Source organism: Acomys minous (genome assembly GCF_964271855.1).
Source record: "Acomys minous genome assembly, chromosome: 14".
Classification (NCBI taxonomy): domain Eukaryota; kingdom Metazoa; phylum Chordata; class Mammalia; order Rodentia; family Muridae; genus Acomys; species Acomys minous.
Genome location: NC_140496.1, coordinates 55,091,723 through 55,112,512, shown reverse-complemented (window position 1 = coordinate 55,112,512; position 20,790 = coordinate 55,091,723). Strand labels below are relative to the sequence as shown.

General features: G+C 41.0%; 1 pseudogene across 1 annotated transcript in view; it reads left to right on the top strand.

Moving 5' to 3' along the window:
• LOC311582478 (olfactory receptor 5V1-like) overlaps positions 1-17,360 on the top strand; it is a 32,496-nt pseudogene extending 15,136 nt beyond the window's left edge. The window contains exon 2 of the transcript in view: positions 16,746-17,360. The product of the transcript in view is annotated as an olfactory receptor 5V1-like (transcript). The remainder of the gene's footprint in view (positions 1-16,745) is intronic.
• Positions 17,361-20,790: the final 3,430 nt, after the last annotated feature.

Sequence of the window (20,790 nt, the reverse complement as noted above, 5' to 3'; positions counted from 1 at the left end):
AAGCCTGTGAGGCATTTTCTTCATTAATGATTCATATGGGAGGGTGTATAAAAGAGCAAAGTGAGCAAGCCAGCAAGCAGCACTCCCCCATAATCTTTGCGTGAGCTGCTGCCTCCTGATTCCCACCCGAACTTTCCTCAGTGATGGGCTGTGACATGGAAGTGTATGCCAGGGAAAAAAGCTAAACTAAACAAAATGAGGAAACAAATAAAACCTTTCCTCCCAGGCAGACGTGGTGGTTCATGTCTGTAATGCCAGACCTCAGGAGGCAGAGGCAGGGGGATCTCTGAATTTGAGGCCAGCCTGGTCTACAAAGCAAGCCCAGGATAGCCAAGGCTACATATTTCCTCAAGCAAGCAAGCAAGCAAGCAAACAAACAAACCCTTTCCTCCTCCAAAATTCTTTTGTTCAGAATATTTTATCACAGCAACAGAAACCAAACTAAGGCAGTAACAAAAGAAAAGAATAAACTCAGAGATGAAATCTCTCAGAGCCAGATGTACACAAACAGTGTAAATGCTTTTGAGTACCTCTGAAGTTATAAAAACCAAACCCAAGGCCTTAGCGTACATGATTGATTGACAGAGAATCCCAGTCTCAAAAGGCACCATCAGTTTAAATGGTTGGAAATGAGTGCAATTTAGGTGGAGATAGGTGCAGGGACTGTGAAGAGGCCAACGGCATCAGACTCCCAGATTCTAAGACATCCTTTTTCCTGAAGAAGTGCTCTCCTATGTATGCATGTGCACTTCGCCCTCACCACTTGCACTATTATCCTCTCCTGCTTTGATCTTGCATTTTCTCCAGAACCAGCAATGACCTTCCCCAAAGTAGATGCCATGAAAGGACATGCAGATGTCTCACAGGACACACCCTCTCCATTCATCCTTGCCACTGAAGCTAGGACCACATTGAAGAGTCAGCAGACACCTAGAGCATAGTGAGCCATGAGGCGGTGCACCGCATCCCTAAGGAGCTTCTTGAGTTTTCTAACTCATACAAGTGCAAGTCTGAGGAATGTGTAAGGAACTGGATGTTTAAGGGTGTAGAATAATGGTGAAAGGAAAATAATACTAAATTGGGTTGCACTTACTGAGCACATTCTAGGTTTAATGTTGCACCTCATGGGGTTTTGAAAGATGCTAATGGTTTATCTGATTGGCTGGATAAAGTATGAGTCAAAGGATGGCCCATTTGAGTGCGCTGGAGATTTCTAGTATTTCTGGGCTTAATAATGATGAAGGGATGGAAAGGCTCATGTAAATAGAAATGCTGGAGTAGATTTGCTGTGTAAAACTTAACCCTCTACAGCAGGTGGCTCTCGAGTATATGCTATCTACTAGTACTCTTCAGAAACAGGTTAGCTAGAGATGCACTGAATGCCTGAAGCGCTCTGTCACTGCTCATCTCTGTATGCCAGACCTTACAATGGAAGATGTGGGATGCTCAAATGATAGATGTAGAATTGGATACCCGGGCAGCAAGGGCCAAGATAAATGTACTTACTACAACAGACAGCATATGCATAGTAATGTTCAGGATGATTTGACTCATGTTAGACAGTTGACACTGGCCCATTAATTATGATGTTCCCAAAAGTGACATGGATGGGACGCCTACTAAGTTCTTGCTTAATCTATATGAGCCGAAAAATTCTAGAGCAAATCAACAATTTGTTCACAGCAACACAGCCCATTGTCAACTTCTAGACTTGAACCAATTTACAGACACAGAACCCCTCAAACAGGAAGGAGGAAGAACCTTAGTACAATGTTGAAAAGTCTTACTACTAACCTCCCCCTAGTCCTCCCCAGTAGACACTGGCTCCGAATTGACGCTAACCTCAGGAGACCACAAGCATAGTGTGACCCTCTGGCCAAAGTAGAGGCATACAGAAGCTGGTGTTTGATGGAATTTTAGCCACGTTTCAATTCCCGGTACTTCTGGGTCCCTGAACTCAGCTTGTGAGCATCTCCCCAGCCCCATACATTGGGCCCCTGACCTGTGGACTGAGGGCAATCATAGTTGGGAAAGGTATAATATAAGCCATGAGGTTACCTCTGCCAGGGAAATTAATGAGTCCTAAGCAATATCACATTCCTGAAAGGATTACAGATTATCACCACTCTGAAGGACTTGAACGATACAGGTTCCCATAACATCTCTTTTTAGCTTTCTTGTTTGATCTATGCAGGAACTGGGTCATAAAGAATTAAAGTTGACTATCTCAAACTTAGCCAAGTAGTGACTCTAATTAAACTGCTGTGCCAGAAATGGTTTCCTTACTCAAGCAGGTAAACCCGCCTCCTGGCACCTGATATTCAGCTATTGATCTCATAAGATGCTTTTTCCATTAATACCTGTCCATAGAGCCCACCAGAAACAATTTGCTTTCAGCTTCTAAGGTCAGCAGTATATCTTTACCATTCTATCACATAGTGTATTAATTTTCCAGCCTTGTGTCACAGCTTGGCTTGCAATGACCACGATTGCCTGTCTACCCCACATGATAGTACATCAGTCCATTCTACTCATGGCATTGTGCTGCTCGGACCAAGTGAGCAGGAGGCAGCAACACTCTGGACTTATTGGTAAAGTGCATATGTATCAGAGGATGGGAAATAAACCCAACAAAAATTCAAGGGCCTCCTACCCCAGTAAAATTTCTACTTCAGTGTTGCGATGCATGCAGAGATATATCTTTTAGGGTGAAGGATAGGTTTTTGATCCAGCTCTTCCTACCACCAAGAAAGAAGCACAAAGTCTAGTGGGCCTAGTTGGATCTTGGAAGCAGTGCATCACTTGCCCGGGTGTGATATTAAGTGACTTGAAACAGTGCTGGTTTTGAGTAGAGCTCAAAACAGGGGAAGGCTCTGCAATAGGTCCAGGCTCATCTGACACTTCAACCATGTGATGCATTACTCCGAATGGCACTAAAGTGTCAGTTTGGCAATAAGGATGCTGTTTGTTTGATGTCTTTGTCAGGTCTCCTCTATAGGGGAATCACAGAACAGGCCTTTGGAATTTTGGGTGGGATGTGGCCCTGTCATCATGTGCAAACAACTCTTGTCCTTGTCTCTACAGATCCTGTACCTTTTGTGGCTGAATTTTTTGTTGAGTTATTTTACAGCCTAAAAAGGTAATTGAATCTCCTATTTGTATTTTTTTCTGGAGCAATCTGTAACCCTCAGCATGGCAGAATTCTCTGTGTTTCCTTAAACATTTTCTCTAAAGTATCTGCATCAGAATCAGCCAAAAAATAGCATCCGTGTAATGATAAATGATAGATTGAAGAAATTGCCTATGAATTATTTCTAATGGCTGTCACACAAAGTATTGACATAAAGTTGGACTATTCAACATTCCCTGTGGAAGGACCTTCCAATGGTAGCTCTTCATTGACCCACTACTGTTCACAGTAGGTGCTGAGAAGGCAAATCTTTCCCTATCCTGCTCATGCAAAAGTATTGTGAAAGAACAATTTTTTAAAGTCAATTATTATTATAGGCCATGACTTAGGTAACAAAGAAGGTAAAGGAATTCCAGCCTGTAAAGGACCCACTAATTAAATTATTCTATTCACTGTTCTTAAATCTCTTACCATCCTCCATTTTCCCAATTTCTTTCTTTTTTCTTTTTTCTTTTTCTTTTTCTTTCTTTCTTTCTTTCTTTCTTTCTTTCTTTCTTTTTTTTTTTTTTTTACAACAAACATAAGGGAATTCCATGGGCTGGTAGACTCTTCTGGTGAGGCTCCAGCTGCTCTTGTACCAGTTTTTGAAGTACCTGCAGTTTTTCTTTTCTTATGGGCCACTGCTCTTGCCACACAGGTCTGTTTGATATGCATTTTAGAGGCAAGGCCATTGGTATATCAGTAGTGGCCCCTTTTATAAACTTGGAAATTCAATACCTGTGAAGTTCTGTGTTTGGGCAGTGGGCACAGCTTGTGGTTGCTCTTGATTACACATATAAATACCTTCCCCAGAAGCATCTACCATTTCATCCCTAATTTCATCATTGTCTGTCTCTGTGATTGCAGGAGTATTAACTTGAGTACCCCACTGTTGTTATAAAAGATCCCTTCCCCATAAATTTACGGGTATGCCAGCCACATAGGGTCTCAGCTTCCCTGTTTGCCATTTTGGTCCCACACACTTAATCTACTGTACACTTTGTCTTATGTGAGATAATTTACCAATTCCTGTAAATTGTGTATAAACCTTCTGGAGTGGCCAATCTGGCTTCCAATACTTTGAGAAAGGATCATGACATCTGCTCCTGTATCCACCAAACTTCTATTTCAACCCCATTCATTTGTACCATTAATTTAGGTCTCTGATCATTAACCATTGTTTGCCAGGACACGCATCTTCCAGTACTCCCGAATGCACCTGTACTACTAGAGCAGCTTTGCCATTGATGTAAGGAAGCAGTAACAGCTGAGCAATTCTACCCCCTACATTAATTTGCATCTCCTTCTTTACATATGCCATGACTTTAATTTCTTTCTTACAATCCCCATCTATAATACCAGGATGCACAATAAAGCCTTGAGAAGTTAACCCACTTCTTCCCAAGATTATTCCTACTGTCCCTGAAGGTAAAGGACCATAAACACCAGTGGTTATTTTGTAACATTCAACCTGTGGGGATAGCTAAAGAGATTTATCTGAGGCCAGATCCAAAGCTGTGCTGCCTTCAGTAGGATGTATTAACTCATCAATACCTAGGCTTCATTTTCCTGCAAGTTTGTTACCTCCTGGCTTACCAAAAAAAATGTCTCCTATTATTTGCTGCAGGGTCTCAAGCTAAGAGGTCCCTCCTTTCATTTCCCAACGGCAAAGATTATCTTGTATGTCTCTCTTGGATTGACAATCCCTGGGCCAATGTTTTTCCTTCCCACAGTGGCTACAATACCCTGGAAGTCTTAGCACATCATTACCATCATGGCTAGAAGCTCCTTGTGCTCTTCTATGAGTACCATTTACTCCAAAGTTAGTGCCCCTGTTACTTTGAGGTCTGGAACTTTTAACCTTACAGTTTCTTTGTAAATGGCCAAACTGAACACATAGCTATAGTTTGTCCTATCATATTGTTTTTATGCTCTTGAGAGCTAATATCAACTGTCTGTCTTATCCATTCATCTAGTTGGGCTCCTTGTGTTTTTAATGTCTAATTGCTCTCTTACATTCAGTATTTGCATTCTCACACGCCATGATCAGTTTTAATATCTGTCTGGTCTCAGGATCTGGCCTGGCTCTATCTAGAGCTGAACCCAGTCTCTGTAAAAATTCTGTGAAAGCTTCTCCAGGGCCTTGAAATACCTTTATAAATGAAGTAGTTGATTTACCAGGCTCCTCAACTATGTCCCAGCTCTTAAGGCTGCAACACGACATTGCTCAATTACTATATATTCTGACCAGGTTTGTTTTCTTAAGTCAGCATAATGCCCATCACCAAGCAATTGATCTTTAATGTTTATCCCCCTTATTATATTTTGTTGTTCTATTCTCATGGCTTCACTTATCCACCACGATAACCACGGTAACTGTTGAGCAGCTTGTAACACAGCTGACACTAATCCCTTCCAATCTTGGGGAATAAGTCTGTGCTGCATAGACTAGTTGCTTAACGTTTGTTTAACAAAAGATGAATGCATTGCGTACCATAAAATAGCCTCTTTAAAATGCTTTAAATCTAGCATATCTACTGGACGCCATGCCATCTCACCATAAGCCTCACCACCATCATTAGCAGGGATATATTGCCCAAAGACTGGAAAAGCTGATGGTGTCTGTGTAGCCCTAGAGAATTCCTCTATCAGAGCACTTGTCTCCAAAGCCCTTTTGGCCTGTCTGCTTTCCTGTTCCTCTTTAATCTTTACAGCCTCTCTGATGTCCCATTTTTCTCTGCCCCCTTCAGCACACTGGTGCTCTGGACACCTGGCACATGGAGAAGGGCAGGGTAGCAATTGTGAGAAACACTGGATCTCACTTACTAAGTGTTTTCCCTTTACTAATGGCACTTTTTCCTTTCCAAATGCCAACTCAGCGATCCTTTCAAGAATGATAGAATTTACTGATACTTCTAGTTTTCGTATCTTATTGGTCTTTCTTCCAATCTTTTTAAAAATGTAATACAGTAAAAAGACAAAGAAAAAATAAAAACTTCCCTCTGGGTATGAAGCAGGAAAGAACTTTGCAACAGCATCTGCAATTTTCCTGACACCTGTAACAGCATCTGTGTATCTTCCACAGCATTAGAAGTTAAGTTGCCCATTACTCCCAGAGCACATTTGGGTACCACCTGTAGGCTTCAGCCTTTTCCAAACCTACTTTATTTGAGGTTCTTTAATGCTTATACCTCCATTCCAACCCACCTACCCTAGATAGGAGAGAAAGGAGATTAATGGGAACAAGAGAAGTAGACCTTTTTGTACTCAGTTCCTGGGAGCAATTCCCCTGGCATAGTTGGCAGGATTTCAGCAGACCAGCAATTCAACCAAAGTTGCTGCTGGAACCTACAACAGTAGCTGAAGCCCAGAGCCTCAAAGTGTTCTCTGGAGCGGTTCTCTCTAGGAGCATCCCAAAGTGGAGTGATGAACAGCCAAACAATACCAATACCTCTCATAGTCTGTTCTAGGGTGTGTTTCAGCTGGCAAAAACCAAGCCCCCACATGAGGTGGTTCATCTTCTAGTGGATAAACATCACCTGTTATCTCACGTCTGTTCCTCATCCCACACTTGGGATCAAAACAAAAACATGTGTCCATCCACTACAGTCCATGTCAGAGGTAGTCCCTGCTCCCCTTACTAGGGGATTTCTGTGGAGAATGAGCTGTCCATCAGCTACACCTGAACAGTGGGTCCAGATTCTCTACGTGCACTGTCTATGGTTGGTGCATCAGTTTGTGCAGGGTCCCCGGGTCCAGATTTGCTGGCTTTGATGGTCTCCTTATGGAGCTCCCGTCCCCTCTGGGTCCTTCTATCCCCCCACTCTTCCATATGACTCTCAGTGCTCTGCCCAGAGTTTGGCTGTGGGTCTTAGCATGTGTTTTGATCCCCTGCTAAGTGGAGTCTTTCCTGGGCATATACCAAAAGATGTTCCACCATACAACAGGGATGTTTGCTCACCTAACTGTGTTCATAGCAACCCTTATTCATAATAGCAAGAATCTGGAAACAACCTAGATGTTCCTCAACTGAATAATGGATGGAGAAATTGTGGTACATTTATACAGCGAAGTACTACTCAGCTAGCAAAAACAAGGAAATCATGAAAATTTTAGGCAAATGGATGGAACTAGAAAAGATCATCCTGAGTGATATAACCCAGACTCAGTAAGACATGCGTGGTAAATATTCACTTATAAGTGGATATTAGCCTAACATAGATGTCCCCTGGTATTGCCATTTTAATACCTAACAATATGTACTTCAAGCCAAAACTAATCAAAAGAGAAAGGAAATGACACTTATCAAATAAAAATGATATTTATCAAAGGAAAACTCTACCCAGATCATATTTCAATTCTCCTTTTTTCTGAGACAGGGTTTCTCTGTGTATCCCTGGCTGTCCTGGACACCCTTTGTAGACCAGGCTGACTTCAGACTTACAGAGATCTGGCTGCCTCTGGTTGCCTCTGCCTCCTGAGTGCTGAGATTAAAGATGTTTACCACCATACCCCCATAACATTTCAATTCTTAACATTTATGACCCAAGGAACCCCAAATTTGTAATAGAAACACTATTATAGCTTAAATCACATATTGACCCTGACACACTGATAGTGGAAGACTTCAATACCCCAGTCTCAATAATGGACAGGTCATCCAGACAAAAATTAAACAGTAATATTAGAGTTAACAGATGGACCTATTAGATATTTACAGAACATTTTACCCAAACACAAAAGAATATGTACTTTCTTCTCAGTACCTCATGTAACATTCTTCAAAACTGATCACATACTTGGGCACAGAGCATATGTCAATAGATACAAGAAAAATGAAATAATTCTCTACATCCTATCAGACCACCAAGAATTAAAGCTGGATATCAACAAAAAAAGAAACAACAGAAAGCCTACAAACTCATTGAAACTGAACAACTCTCTACTGAATGAGAAATCAGTCAAGACAAAAATAAGAAAGAAATCAAAGACTTTCTAGAATTCAATGAAAATGAATACACTGCATACCCAAATGTGTGGGACACAATGAAAGTAGTACTAAGAAGAAGAGTTCATAGAACTAAGTGCTTACATCAAAAAATAGGAGAGATCTCATACTAACTACTTTATAGCACACCTGAAAGCTTTAGAACAAAAAGAAGTAAGCACATCCAAGAGAGTAGACAGCAAATAATAATCTGAGAACTGAAAGCAGTTAAATAGAAACAAAGAGAACAATAAAAAAAATCAATGAAACAAAGAGTTGGTTCTTTGAGAAAATCAACAAGACAAACAAACTAACTAAACATCTAAACAAACTAAAAGGCTGAGAAAGAATATCCAAATTAACAAAATCAGAAATGAATAGGGGGATATAACAACAGACAACAAGGAACTCCAGAGAATCAAAGGACATATTTTAAAAACCTGTATTCCACCAAATTGGTAACTCAAAAAGATAATTTTCTCAATAGATTACACTTACCAAAGTTAAATCAAGATCAAAGAACCAAGTTAAACAGGTTTCACTATAATGCCTAGTGAAATTGAAGCAGTCATTAAAAGTTTCCATATCATAAAAAGCACAGAGCCAGACAGTTCTAGCACAGAATTCTACCAGACTTTTTAAAAAAGTTAATGTCAATACTCCTCAAATTATTCCACAAAGTAACAACAGAAGGAACATTACCAAATTTATTTTATGAAGTCACAGTTACCCTGATACCCAAAGCACATAAAGGCTCAACAAAGAAAGAGAATTACAGTTTCCTTTATGAACATAGATACAAAAATATTTAACAAAATATTCACAAACCGAATCCAAGATCATATCAAAAAGATCATCCACCATGATAAGTAGGCTTCATGCCAGGGATAGAGGGATGATTCAACATATGAAAATCATTAAGTGCAATACACCATATAAATAAACTGAAAGAAAAACAGCACGTGATCATCTCATTAGATGCAGAAAAGCCCTGACAAAATCCAACATCCCTTCATGATAAAAGTCCTGGAGAGATTGGGAATACAAGGGACATACCTAAATATAATAAAGGCAATTTACAGAAAGCCTATAGTCAAGATCAAATTAAATAGAGAGAAACTCAAAGCAATTCCACTAAAATCAGGAATAAGACAAGACTTCCCACTCCCTCCGTATCTACTCAATACAGCACTTGAAGTTCTAGATAAAGCAATAAGACAATTGAAGAAGATCAAGAGGCTATACATTTTTAAAGAATAAGTCAAAGTATTGTTCTTTGTAGATTATGTGATAATGTACATAAGTAACTCTAAAAATTCCACCAGGGAACTTCTGCAGATAATAAAAGCTTTAAGTGAAATGTCTGGATACAAGATTAACTTAAAAGAAAAAAAAAGAATCAGCTGTCCTCTTATACATAAATAACAAATGGACTGAGAAAGAAACCAGGAAAACAACATTTTTCACAATAGCCTCAAATAATATAAACTATGTTGGGATAACTTGAACCAAACAAGTAAAAGACTTGTATGACAAAAACTTCAAGTCTTTAAAAAAAGAAATTGAAGAGGTCAGAAGTTGGAAAGATCTCCCATGGATCTGGAAAAATGGATATGGACAAACTAAAAATGGCCATCCTACCAAAAGTAATCTACAGATGCAAACAAAACCTCATCAAAATCCCAACACAACATCTTTCATACCTTAACAAAGCACTTCACAGCTTCATATGGAAACACAAAAAACCCAGGATAGCTAAAACAATTCTGAGCAGTAAAAGACCTGCTGGCAGTTTCACCATCTCTGATCTCAAGCTGCGCTACAGAACTATAATAGGAAAAACCACAGGCTCTTGGCACAAAATAGACACATTAATCACTGGAATCAAATTGAAGACCCAGACATAAATCCACACTCATCTGGACACTAGCTTTTTGCTAAAGAAGTCGGAAATATACACCAGCGGTGGGGAAGGAAGCATCTTCAAGAAATGATGCTGGTCAAAGTGGATGTTGACATGGAGAAGAATGCAAACAGATCCACATCACCCTTCACAAAACCCAAGTCCAAGTGGATCAAAAACCGCAACATAAAACCAGATTCACTGGACCTGATAAAAGAGAAATGGGGGATATCCTTGAACACATCGTCACAGGAGACTTTTTTAACAGAACACTGATAGCACAGGCACAAAAGTCAACAATAAATGGGACCTCATGAAAATGAGAAGGTCTGTAAGGCAAAGGATACTGTCATTGAGACAAAGTCTACAGAATGGAAAAAGATTTTTTTTTTACCAATTCTACATCCAATAGAGGATTAATATCCAAAATATATAAATAACTAAAGAAACTAGATATCAAAAACACCAAATAATCCAATCACAAAATGGGGTACATATCTATAAGCAAAGAATTCTCACTAAAGGAATATCAAATGTCTAGGAAATACTTAAGGAAATATTGAACATCCTTAGCCATCAAGGAAATGCAAAGCAAAGCTACTTTGAGATCCCATCTTATATCTTATACCTCTCAGAGCAACTAAGATCAATAACACAAGAGATAGCTCATGCTGATGAGAATGTGGGGGCAAGGGGAACACTCCTCCATGGCTTATGAGAGTGCAAACTTTTACAGCCATTATGGAATTAAATATGACCATTCCTTAGAAAATTGAAGATCAATCTACCTCAAGACTCAGCTCCACCACTGTTGGGAATATACCCAAAAGACACTCCATCCTACCACAAGGACACTTACTCAACTATGTTCATTGCAGCTTTATTCATAATAGTCAGAAACTGGAAACAACCTAGATGTCCCTCAACAGAAGAGTCAAACTGTATATACTCACTTATATCTGCACACTAGCCCAAGGGGCATGTCCCATGAAAGTCTTCACTTACTAGGAAAGTGGGACAGAGAGAAAGACATCCTATTGAGACTCCAGGTGAGAGAAGTATGGGAGAATGGAGAAAAAGAAGGATCCAGAGGGTCCTAGAAATCTACAAGAAGAACAATATAATGGGCAGATCTGGGTCCAGGGGTCCTGCTCAAACTATGGCACCAGCCAAGGACAAGGCTCTGGGACTCTCTGGCTGGCTGGCCAGGTCCAGCCTATTCTCCTTGGTGAGCTCTAGAAGAGTGGAAGAGTGTGCCCAAAAATAAGGTGGGTGGCATCTGAAGAGTGATACTCAAGATTTACCTCTGGTCTCCCCAGGCACATGAGAATGTATACATGCATGAGTACACACATGCACACACACACACACACACACACACACACACACACACACACACACACACACATACACACACACACAAAGTGCATCTCATAATCACAGTGGAATTCTTCAATCAGGAAAAAGAATGAAGCTTTGCCCTTTACAGAAAAATGGATTCAACTGGAAATAATCATATTAAGTGGTTTAAGTGGGTATCAAAAAAAACCCAAATATCTCATTCACTCTCTCACTGTCCTTAAACTTTATAAGGCCATAAAATCATATATGTGTGCATGGCATGAAGGTAGGAGTGAAAAGTCTAAGAGGAGTGAGAGTGGGAAGGGGAGGGTGCCAGGGAATGGGGGACATGCTTAAAGCATGTTGTATAGTTGCGTGAATGTGACCTCATGCAATCCTATATAATGCAATTTAAGAATCTCAAAACAAAATGATGTTCAAGCTAAGACTTGAAGAATGAGAAGGATCTAGCCTTTAAATTCTATTTATGTTTGGCCATAGGAATAGAAGTAAACATAAATTGAAGTATATTTGAGAGAGTGAATCAATAGCGTTTGCTGAAGATTTGGATATAGGCAGGGGAAGAGAGAAATAAGCCAGCAAATGTCAGCCCTGGGCTTCCAACTGAGTGAGAATGCTATGAAAGGGAAATTTAGAGGCATTAGCTCTAATTTTATTAAACACTTTATAATGTGACTTGCAGAGTCGTATTTCCATTCTTTTACAGAGGAAATCATATTATTAAAGGGTGTCAGTGATGAAATCTACATTTTTTCTTACTGGAATCATGTAACATGTTCAAAATATGTAACCATAAAATACAAAAGGCAGGGTGTAAGGCTTAATCGTGAGTACTTGTTTTACAAAAAAGAAAATTGTGTGCATTTGATTGTGTATTGGTTGCTTCTAAGTGGAGCTGGTAAAGATGACTGAAGTAGTAGTGAGCTAAGCTGGAGAAAGGAAATCTCAAGAAGGAGCTTGAAGTGGGAGTATGTGGGAAATGTACAAACAATGTATGCGCTGGCTAGTCTTATGTCAGCTTAATGCAAGATTGAGTCATTTGAAAGGAAGGAACCTCAATTGAGAAAAATGTCTCCTTAAGATCCAGCTGTAAGGCTTTTTCTTAATTAGTGATCAATGGGGGAGGATCCATCCCTGGGCTGGTGGTCTTGGTTTCTATAAGAAAGCAGGCTGAGCAAACCATGAGGAGCAAGCCAGTAAGCAGCATCCCTCCATGGCCTCTGCATCAGCTCCTGACTCCAGGTTCCTGCCCTGTTTGAGTTCCTGTCCCTATTTCTTTTGATGATGAACTGTGATGTGGAGGTGTAAGCTGAATAAACCCTTTCCTCCCTAGCTTGCTTTTCATTAAGTTGTTTTGTTGCAGCAATAGAAACCCTAAGACAGAATGTGTTCCCCAACTGTAGTAGAGTTTTGGTTTCCTTAAAAAACACAGAAATAGTATGGGAATGCATTTTATTTCCAGGTATGGGATATGGGACTGTATAGTGGATGTAAACATGTTTTTTTTTTGTTTTGATGCCAAGTATGGGATGTGAAACAGACTTATATAAGGGTGTGTGGTGTTTTTCCTCTGAAAACAGACTTGTGAGAAAACAGGTGATGTTTGTCCGCTAGAAAAGGAACCACCTCTTGCAGGGGCATGGTCTTTGCCAACTGATAAACATCCTAGAACATACTCTGAAAGGGTGTGTGTGTGTGTGTGTGTGTGTGTGTGTGTGTGTGTGTGTGTGTGTGTGTGTATAGATATAGATATATCAGAGATGAATATCTGATATATACATATATCAGAAGCATGATTTCGACAGCTGCAGATAGTTTCTGTGATTGTGTGACATTTGGAATTCTGGAGACTTTTTAGTGGGTGTATAAATGCTAAGACTCCAAGTGGTTGGTGGGTTGTTGTTTGGTTGCTGTTGGTCATGGTTTGTTAAGTAGTCATGTGCAAAGAAGAAATAAGAAGAAGGAGGGGGAGGAAGAGGAGGAGGAGGAGGAGGAGGAGAAGGAGAAGGAGAAGAAGAAGAAGAAGAAGAAGAAGAAGAAGAAGAAGAAGAAGAAGAAGAAGAAGAAGAAGAAGAAGAAAAAATTGGATAACCTGATGTCAAAGACCAAACTTGCCCAAAGGAACCCAACGCCCTTAATCAGCAGGAAGTGGCCTATGATAAGGTCACTCCTCCTTTTCACTTTATCTTTTCCCCCTCCTATCTAGTGTTAGCGTGTTTAAAGGAAGAAAAGGGATGCATACGGGTGGAAGAAAAAAGAACCCACACAATAGAAAACACCAACACAGCCAACTGAACACTGCCCAATAGTTCATTGCTTTGTTATTCACTTCTTAACTAAATTCACAAAAAACTCTGTACTTATCACATTATTCCATCTTAAACATGACAAAACTCAAACTTTAAGAGCTAAGTAAATCTCTCAAGGTGGAGGTTAACACATGGCAAAGTGATGATCTTGAAACTGAAATTGGTTTAAACTGTACTGTCAAAGCCACAACCCTCCCCCAAAATTCCTTAAGCAGACTTGGGGAATTTTTCTCTGAAAGGATGAGAAAATAAACACTTTAGGCTTTGTCACCTTTTTGATCCCTTATTGAACTGCTCAGGCTTGTCATTGTAGCATCAAACAATCACACAATATGTAGTAATAAGTGAACGGGTGTGGCTGGAATTCAGCTGGACTTTGATCAAATGTAGGCAGTATTAGCCAGCCAGCTGGTTCAGTGGGTAAAGGCCTTTACCACCGAGCCATATAGCCTGCGTCTCATCACCAGACCTGGAATTGAAGGAAAAAACTGACTCCTACAACCTCCCCTCTGATCTCCACACATGCTTTCTAGTACAATGCACAGGTGCATGCATGCGTGCAAATGCGCGCGCGCACACACACACACACACACACACACACACACACACACACACACACACATGTGCATGCTGGGAGGGGCAGATTTGGCTGCAAACCATTGATTCACATGAAGGTCCCAGATCCCAGTTTGTCTTTCTCCTTTTAAGGAGCTACTAGATAGGAAATTGAATAGTATAAGTCTGGCTTTTTATATATATTCTCTTTATTCTCTGAGAGGCAAAGCTGGGAAGAAAGGAAAAGAAAACAGAGAAGAGGAAAGGAGGGCCGGAGGGAAATGTCTTTAAAGCTGGCAAGACGCAATTTGCCACTGTCATAAGGCAAAGGCAGCCACTTCCTCAATGAAGAGGCACTGTCTTGTTGTAGGAAGTATGTCACAGGAAGAGGTCTTAGAGACTTTAAAGCTTTGTGCCCCTCCCAGTTTGCTCTCTGCTTCTTGCTTGAAGTTGAGGAGATGATCTTGTAGTTTCTTGCTTTGGCCGCCATGCCTGTCCCTTACCATGCCTACAGAGACCTTGGTGGACTTCTATCTCTCTGGAGCCATAAGCCATAATAGCCTTTCTTCTGCAAATTGCTTCTGACCATGATATGTTATCATGGAAACAGAAAAGTAACTAATTCAGCTATACTAAAATAATCTGAAATAATCTGAAACAATCTTTGCATTTTATGTTTTAAGGTTTATTTTTATTACTTAAACTATGTAGATGTATGTATGTCTGTGTGGAAGTATGTAAACATGTATCCTGGGAGTACACATGTATCCTGGGAGTACACATGTGTCTTGGGAGAACAAAGAGATGTCAGATCGGAGTGGAAAGCCAGGCCTGTAGGTGGTTGATAGCAACTCACATTGAGAACTGGGAACTGTACCTGAACCCTCTTCAAGAGCAGTGGACACTCTTAACCACTGAGGCATCTCTCCAGGCCTCTGTATGTTAAAGTCATATTATCAATAATCTTTGTTTTTTATTCTTCTCTTCCACAATACATCCAAACTACAGCCTCCTCTCACTCCACTTCTCCCAGTTCCCCCCTCATCCCTCCCCTGTCCCCAAGATCCACTCCTCTTCTATTTTCCTTCAGAAAAGAGCAGATTTCCCAGGGATATCAACCTGCATGTATGCACAAACATGGCATAACAAGAGGCAATAAGACCAGGCACACAAGCCTTCATATCAAGGCTGCACAAGGCAACTCAGGAGGAGGAAAAGGGTCCCAAGAGCAAGCGAAACAGTCATAGATACTCCCCTTCTCCTACTCTTAGGAGTCCCACAAACACCCCAAACTAAAAAACTGTATTGTGTGTGCAGAGGATCTAGATCAGACCCATGTAGGCTCTATGATTTCTGCTCTGTAAGGCCCTATGAGCCCTGCTTAGTTGATTCTGTGCGTTGTGTTTTCCTGGTGTCTTCAACCCCTCTGGTTCATTCCTCCCCCTCTTCTGCAGGGTTCCTCAAGCTCCACCTAATATTTGAATGTGGGTCTCTGCATCTGCTCCCGTCAGTGGCCAGAAGAAGCTTCTCTGATGATGACATCTGCAAATGCCCTTCTATGATGTTATAGTGTGTTCACAGGAAATGGAGGTCATGGAGTGACCTCATGGTCCATAAGGCAGAAGTTGGTATTGTGAGTGTTCTCTTGGAAGAAGAAGATTGGAGTGAAATGTACTTGAGTTTTAACATAGCTCATTCTTAATTGTTGTTTTAATGTCAACTTGATACAAATTAGAACCACCTGAAAAGCATCTTTATCATCTTGATAGATGTAGGAAACCCCATCCTGATCATGGGTAGCACTCTCTGGCAGTGGCCCAGATAAAAACAGTGAGGCAGAAGGAATATCATTTGACTTTCTGCTCACTTTATCTTCCACCTGCCATTGAGTTAATTTTCCTTCCTTTCTTTTAACTGGTTTGGAAAGATTGCATAAATTGATATACATGCTTTGCCTAGTAGAATTTAGATACTTATACAAGAGCCAAAAAAAAAAAAAAGCTAATAGACAGTGATAGCACATACAGGAATACGCACAGAACTAGGGATACAGGAATGACCCTGTTCTCAGAGTCAAGCTAGAGTATTTAAGAGTGTTACCTAGTCCAAGAAATGAAGAATCAGCTGGCTCTCTATGTTTGTCCCCATATCTTATTCTTTTAGGTTTTATTTCCAAATTATCATTTTAACAGGCAGGATCAAACAAAGGAAAATTAAAATAACAGTGACTAACTTAAGATTTTAGGATTTCCCCCCATCTTAGAGTAGAGGAGCCATTTTCCTGGTTTTAGTGATCTTCATTCATTTAGCTGACATATTTTCTGGGAAATGTGACTATAGTATGTCTTTCCCTCCACGTTCCAATGTGTTGTCTTATCCTTAACTTGAATTTCTTAGACTTGAGCTAAAAGACCATATCTTAAGGAGACCTTGCTTCTCACATCTTTTTGCCCGCAACAGATACAGCCAATACCTGTTGACTTCCTTGGCTTATGACCGCTATGTGGCCATTTGCCGCCCTCTTCAGTATCCCATTCTCATGACTGTGAAGGTCTGTGCCAGCTTGGTGGCCGGGTCCTGGCTGTGTGGCTTGGTGAATTCTGTGACTCACACAGCACTGACAGCCACACTCACTCTGTGTGGACCTAACCAGATGAGTCATTTTCTCTGTGACATCCCACTGCTCCTGAAGCTGTCCTGCTCAGACACCTCTGTCAACGAGTCTGTGCTCCACGTGGCCAGTGCCACCATCGGCCTGAGCCCCTGCCTGTTCACTGCAGGCTCTTACGTGCTCATCATCTCTGCCATTCTTAGGATCCCCTCTGCTCAGGGCAGGAGAAAGGCCTTCTCCACCTGTGCCTCACACCTCACTGTGGTGGTAGTTTTCTTTGGAACAGCCAACTTCAACTATGACAGACCCAAGAAGGCTACTCCCTGGACATGGACATCCTGGTGTCTGTGCTCTTCTGTGTTGTGACCCCCATGTTGAACCCTGTCATCTCTAGCCCAAGAAACAAGGAGGTCAAGGGTGCCCTGAGGTTGTTACTAGAAATCACAGATTCTCTGGTGAGATAAGCAACTAGATCACACATTTTTTTCCAAGAATATTGTTGACTGTAGGGAAAGATGAACATTCCAGAGGCAGTTCGATGTGCTTCCTCCCTTTATCCGCTCTTCACATAAGCTCTGCTGCACCTCACCAAGGCAAACGATTACATTCCACAACTTATCTCATGTGCTCTGGGAACTCCAACGAGCTGGTATTTTCAAGTGTTTTAAACACTGGACCCCTAAGGCTTACCCAAAAAAACCTTCAACTCTGGGAAACTGCTAATTACTTTATATCTCTGTGAGTTACCTATTTCTGGGCATTTAATGTAAATGTAAATATAAATATATATAATAGGTAACATTTTCTGTCTAGCCTTTTCCCTTTGGCACAATGTGCTCAGAGTCCACCCATGTTGTAATGTGTATCAGAACGTCATTCCTTTTTATGCCAAACCATATTCTATTGTACAGCTATATAAATAACATTGTTCCATTTGTCAGTTAGCAGACATTTTAATTGCTCCCATTTGATTCCTATTATAAATAACATTGTTTGCATTATTTCTGTTCAAGGTTTTAGTGATGTTTCATGTCATTGCTCCTGTGCATAGGAAAGGAAGTGCAGTCATATAATAACCCTATACTCAGTATTTCAAAAACACCTACCCGATCATTTTCCAAATTCTTTTCTCCCTTCCTTCCTTTGCATGTGGGTGTATGTGACCTTATTCGTGTATGTGTGTGTGTGTGTGCGTGCGTGCGTGCGTGCGTGCGTGCGTGCGTGCGTGCGTGTGTGTGTGTGTGTGTGTGTACTTGTACATGTGTGGAGAAGCCAGAAGAACTTGTTCCTCTGAAGAAATCCTTCCCAGACCTGGCGCTCATGTTTTTGTTAGTCCGGAATCCAGTAAGCTTCAGAGTCCCACCAGAGAGACCCAGACTCTAGAATCTCAGATTATAGGTGTTCATGGGGCCTTGCTTGTTTTGTGGGTGATGGGACCCAAACTCTGGTCCTCCTGATTGTGTAGCAAATGTTCTCAGTAGCTGAGCCATCTCTCCAGCCCCAATGGCTACACAGTTTTACATTACTGCCAAAAGTGAGTGAAGTTACCAAATTCCCATGACCCTCATTCATAGCTTCTCTCTCTCTCTCTCTCTCTCTCTCTCTCTCTCTCCCCCATTTGTGTGTGTGTGTGTGTGTGTGTGTGTGTGTGTGTGTGTGTGTTAAAGGTTACTATTCTAGCAGATAATCCGTTGTCATTCTAGCAGGAAATGGTAACTGATTATTTGCGTTTATCAAGATGTTTAATGAGGACCGTTTTCCTACTTCTCTTTCATATGTGGAAAAGCCCATATTAGAGACTACATGAGCTTTACTTACCACTTTGTGACAAGATTCCTGAACAAGCAACTTAGGGAAGCACAGGTTTATTTTGGTTCAGTTTTGAGAGGCATAGCCCATAAGCCATGAAAGTCATAATCACAGAAGCATGAGACAGCTGGTCTCTGTGACAATTTAGAAGCAGAGAGAAATCGGTGTTGGTTCTCAGTGGCCTCCCTCCTTTTTCCTTTTGTATTCAGTCTGGGTTCTACCTCAGTTACTGTGTAACAATTTTCTCTGAAATTAACTTCTGTCTTGGGAGAAACTCATTAAAACACAGGATGTTCTAAAAGGAGGAGAAACATTCCATCCTAGAGGAAGGTCCTTTAGCTCAGAAAGTAACCAATTCAGTAGCTTCAGGATGTCCCTGAAACAGACCAGATTCACTAGACCCCGCCTTCTCCTAGCATACGTCAGCTATGGAGACTGATGAGAGTTTCAGACAGGATCAGACCAGAATTTCCTGGAAGAAGCAGAAATTGGCAAAGCTGCTTGGAAGAGACTGAGCTCACATGAGGTGCCTGGAAGATGCTCCCTGTCCCCACTGGCTTTGTGTTGCTGTGATAAGGCACCACAATCAAAAGCAACTTTGGAAGGAAAATGTTTCTTTGGCTTTCCAATCAAAGTCTACCATGAAAGGAAGTCAAGGCAAGAACCTGGAGAAAAGAACTGAAAAAGAGGCCATACAAGCACTCTATTTACTAGCTTGTTCTTCATGGCTTGCTTAGTTTGATTTCTTATACAACTTAGGACCCAGAGTTGGCACCGCTCCTGTGGGCTGGGCCATCCCAATTAATTGTTAATCAAGAAAATGCCCCTCAGACATGTCTACAGGCAACCTGATATGGGCATTTTCTTAACTGGGGTTCACTCTTGCCAGATGACTCTAACTTGTGTCAAGTTCACAAACTCTCCCTAATCAGCACACTTTTTGACTTGCTGATCTGCCTGCATGGTATGCAGTGCTCTCCAGCTTTCCAGCTTTTGTGAGCTTTTACACGCTCACACTGGGTAGACTTTTGATGATACAGCTGCTTTTGAGTTATTTCTGTTCCTGTAATTAACTCCTCACCCATACTTCTGGAAATAATCTCCCTGCCACCATCTAAAAAAATCACTGCTTTTCCAAGTTGGACTTGAGTGGTCTCTCACTCTTGTCTATTGTTAGGAATGGTGCTACACAACAGCCATCCTTGGGGAGGGGGTGCTGCCCACATTAAGGTGGCTCATCCCTCTGTCAAGTCCCTCTGAAAACCTTCACGCAGACAAGCTCAGAGGTGTGTCTCCTAGGTCACTCTGAATCCAGTCATCTTGACAGGGAAGATTAACTTTTGCAGATAATTAAACACTGTCTAATATTTTAATAAAAAGTAATGCAGCAAAACATTGCAATATTTTCAAACTCTCCCCATCTGTGCCCTATAGAGCCATCTGATGATTGTGACATCTTTCCTTTAAACTTTACAGGAACAAATGGTGTTATCACTATTCTATGAACAAGGAAATGACAGGGAATTAGGCATAAGGGTGTTGTTACGGAGGAAAAGAAGCCCTACACCCAGAAAAACACAGCCTGACTAGGATTGACTAAAAGCTAAGAAGGCTGCTATGCAGTTAGAACTCTGGTTCATATCCACACCCACCTGGCAGGGTGCATAGAGCAAAGTCTAAATCCATAGCTCTTTGTTGTGGCTACTAATCATTTGTACATTGGAGAGTCTAATCAAATAAGTCTATATGCTTGCATAGCCACTGGGGAGGACAGACAGTTTCAGGATTTAGCCACCACAATTCTTAACAATACATTTAGGACTGAAATTCACTAACAAATGTCCCAAAAGAGACAGGGAGCTATTCTCATTGCATTTTGGGAAAAGACGATTTCCATGACCTTAATGAATGCACAAGAGAGTTAATTGTTTTTCATTTCTGCAGCTTGTGTTTTGGCTATTGCCTTCGCTTTGTATTTGTGTGCTAAGGCATTCCAGACAGCTGCTAAGAGAGAGATTAGCTAGGCTACTCCCCAAAGGTCAGTCCATGAACCTTTATAAATTGACATCCTAGAAAAATGAAACA